Consider the following 4,355-nt stretch of genomic DNA (forward strand, 5'->3'; position numbering starts at 1 on the left):
GATTGCTAGGTATGTACAACTGTGCAATCGTGTGTATGAACAGGGTTACAATCATAACCTGATATGCCCTTTGACTAACCCCCCTCACCCCCAATAAGCCCTCTGTAAACCCCAGTATGATACACCAGGCCCCAGTCAGCCAACCGTCACCTAGTACTTCACCTGTCATATAATACAACCAGCAATAAAAGTAGAAGTTAGAAGTTACTGAGATAGTTGTGTTTGTGAACCAAACAGACAACACAATGAGAGAAAATGACTGACGGTGGTAACATTTAAAGCAAAAACTGTATCGATGATCTTATGAGTTGTTATAGTATGATAAGAACTAAAGATCACCTATCTAACAGAGGGAAGAAACTGGTGGAGTATTGATTGCTCTCACTGTATTATATCTGAGTGGATTGGATTTATTGTTGGATCCATAAGAGCAGATAAGAGATAAGATGCTCCTTTATATGTCCCATCAAGGGGAAATTCAAAATGGAACACACAGCACAGGGGATGTAGTGCAAAGAGTAAGAAATGGCAATAAAATACATTAATAAAATATAATAAAAATATACACTTATGTAAATAAAAATAGAATATGGAAAGCATAAGTTAAAATAATAGCACTTCTATGTCCAAAGACCACCTGATGAAGTTATATGTCTTCGTGTCCAACTAAGAGTATTCCCCCATTGTTCAAATAATAATATTTAATAAATAATAATAATAAAATTTAGAAGACAATATGGAAAAATTGCACACTGAGGTGAAGGATTTTGAGATTGTAATGTATATTAACACAGTGAGAAATTGTTGTAGATTGGTAGATAGTAATATATGATAATAGTTAACAAATGAGAGACAAATAAAACAGAATATTCACGTGTCAGAATCTGGACGTGAGAGAAGTGTATTTAAAGTAACTAAATGGATCCAAGTTATCGATATCAATATTAACGTCATTGGTTAACGCAGAATGTAGATGGGGTTTGTACACTGCTAGTGCTGAGTAAGCTGGGGGGGGGGGTGTCGTATGATGAAGGTTGTATGAAATGAAACTCTACAATCGCATGCGTAATGCTCTCTTTATTAAACTATACGCTACCCTTGAAGTTAAAGCCCAGGTTTGCTCTCCAGAGCGCCGCATCCATCAAGTCAGTCACTCCAGCAAACCATCACAGGCTGGCATGATCAACCAGCCACATCGAAACAGCCCAGACTGGATGCTGCCCCCCCCCCATTCTCCCCAGATGAGCTTTAAAAAGGAGAGTTTAATCTGGCCCTTGTTGTGCGGGTTTGGTGGCCCAGCACGAATATGTGTGTGTGTGTGTGTGTGTAGTGTGGTGTGTGTGCTCCTGCCGCTAACCAACCTCGGTCATTCTGCCGATGCTACACAAAGCCATAGCCGCTGGAACGCTGCTCTCCTCCTCCGCTCCATCCGCTGGTGCCAACGCTGTTTGCTGTCTATAAATAGGCCAAATTACTTTTGAAATGTAAGTATGCCTTCCTAAAATCCCGCCCGCTCCAGCTCCAGAGCTCTCTCCCTCACACACACACACACACACACACACACACACACACACACACATATGTGCGGGCCCACCAACCCGACAACAGGGCCCAGATTAAACTCTCCTTTTTAAAGCTCATCTGGGGGAGAATGGGGGGGGGGGCAGCATCAGTGGGCTGTTTGATGTGGCTGGTTGATATGCAGCCTGTGATGTTTGCTGAGTGACTGACTGAGTGGATGCGGCGCTCTGAGAGCAAACCTGGGCTTTAACTTAAGGGTAGCGTATAGTTTAATAAAGAGAGCATTACGATGGATGTAGAGTTTCATTTATACAACCTTCATCATACGACACCCCCCCCCCAGCTTCACCTCAGCACTAGCAGTGTACAACCATTACATCTGCAGTTAACAATGACGTTAATATTGATATCGATAATTGATCCATTTAGTTATTTTTAAATAATTCTCTCACTCCAGATTCTGACACGTGAATATCTGTTTTATTTGTCCTCTCATTGTTAACTATTATCTATATACTATCTACAATCTACAACATATTCTCTCACTGTGTTAATATAATACAATCTCAAATCTCTTCACCTCAGTGTGCAATTTTTCATATTGTCCTTTAAATTGTTATTATTATTATTGAACAATTTGGGGGTTTTAACTCTTAGTTGGACACGAAGACATTTAAAGACGGCACAGTGGGCTTTGGGACATGAGATAGGCTTCTTATTATTTTAACTTATGCTTTCCATATTCTATTTTATTACATAAAGTGTATATATTTTATTATATTTTATTAAATGTATTTTATTGCCATTTCTTACTCTTTGCACTACATCCCCCTGTGCTGTTGTGCCAATTTGAATTTCCCCTATGGGGGATCAATAAAGGAGCATCTTATCTCTTATCTGCTCTTATGGATCCAACAATAAATCAATCCATCAGGAAAATACAGTGAGAGGCAGATCAATATCACCAGTTTCTTCCCTCTGTTAGATAGGTGATCTTTAGTTCTTAATCATACATACTAACTCATTTTAATCTGATGTCACTGATACAGTTTGCTTTTATATATGTTACCACCGTCAGTCATTTTCTCTCATTGTGTTTCTGTTTGGTTCACAAACACAAACTATCTCAGTAACTTCTAACTTCTACTTTTATTATTTTATAGTATTTTATTGGCTGACTGGGCCTTTATATACTGCAGGTTTACAGACAGCTAGAATATAAAAACATTTACTGTCATCACGTATATACTGATGGCTTTGATAATTATATTATATTGATGTTTTCTTGGCTCCACAAAATGATTCAATATATAAAAGGAATCAGAATCTAAACAATCTTTATTGTGCAAACAGCAATGTAGTAAAAACAGAACTTAAATATAAAAGAATATAAAAGTTATCCCAATAACTGTAACATTGCTTTCCTTTCAAAGTAAAATATTTAAAAAAGGATGCATTAATATTATAAACTGACATAAAGGTACGTAAGTATTCAAAGAGATTGCAAAAGTAAGAAACTAATTGTCCCAATGTAACAACAGCTCGCCCTCATGGCAGCGCTATTAGCAGCTAAACAATATGGCTGTCTATTGAAGAGCAGTTGTTTGTATGGCGGTATATGAGAATCATCCAGTGTCCCAGCACTGTGTACATCACAAATGTTCCTGAAGAATGTGTCTGTTGATGAATTTAAAGGACTGCTTCACATTCTTTCTAGTTCAAGAAGGAGTTTTGTAGCACAGAAGAAGATATTTGATCAGTAGGAACAGTAACAGAGACCAGAACTGTTGCAGTGCACATGTGGGCATGAGGGGATTGTTTAAGACTGTGAACGGATCCTTTAGGTTTTAATGAGTCACTTTGTTTCGTGTCCATTAGAAACCAGCTGGTTTGCTCCAAAAAACACATTTTAATGGATCCGTTTGATCGAGTTTATAAAAGGTCTGAACTTCTGAATGACTTCATTTAAACAATCCATATAAGAGCACTTTTAAATGTGAAGGCAGATAAAGCTGAAGGCCACCACTGGAACTGCGAGGTCACTGCTGCCTACTCACTTAAAACTGGTTTGATCACAAGTTCAATAAAAAGCTTTTGTAAAGACAAAAATAGACAAAGGAGTCATTAATGTGCAAGTAAAATCAGATAATGTTGGAGAAGTAAGCAACACATCAACTTACTGCCGTCTCTTATCCTCCTGCAGTACTCAGACTGGTTCTGTGTTTAGAGCTCAAACAATGCATGCTGGGAAGTCTGCTAATATGCTGATGGTGTATCTTTAGAGACTTAATTTAATTAGTTGATTGACCTCTGGAGAGTGCATTCATTCAGCTCATCTTTCCAAGTCAGAAGTCATGTATAAGTTCTGAAGGGATCTGAAATAGAAACTTCACTGAAAACCTGAAGAACCTATTTCATTCAGTTAATTGAACTTAAAAGTAGTGAGTACACTACACTCATGCAGCATTTCTCTAAACGCATATTAAATGTTATTTATCTGAATAAATAATGCTACTTTTAATGCATCCTCAAATGTTACCACTTTAATTGAATTTAATCAGTTTTCTTTCACTAAAACTTATTAGAAAAAATACATACAATTTATGATTAATCACTAATCAAAATGGTAGCCATTCATTTGAGTTCTTATGGGCTTATAGTTCTGTAATGATATAAAGTCAACATAAAAATAATTATATCACCAATACTTAAAATACTGCACTCAGTTATTACTTTATTACAGTTATTACTTTAACAACAATGAGTGACTCAAAATGTTGTTTGGGGATTGTGTTAAATTAGCTTCTTTTATTAAGATATGTTGTTAGAATTTA

General features: G+C 36.9%; 1 protein-coding gene across 1 annotated transcript in view; it reads right to left on the bottom strand.

Moving 5' to 3' along the window:
- LOC118326705 (LLGL scribble cell polarity complex component 2-like) overlaps positions 1-4,355 on the bottom strand; it is a 16,210-nt gene that overhangs the window by 8,116 nt on the left and 3,739 nt on the right. The gene's annotated exons all lie outside the window — the stretch shown is intronic.

This window comes from Morone saxatilis, unplaced genomic scaffold, assembly GCF_004916995.1.
Source record: "Morone saxatilis isolate NCDOM2014 unplaced genomic scaffold, NCSU_SB_2.0 Contig17, whole genome shotgun sequence".
Lineage (NCBI taxonomy): Eukaryota > Metazoa > Chordata > Actinopteri > Moronidae > Morone > Morone saxatilis.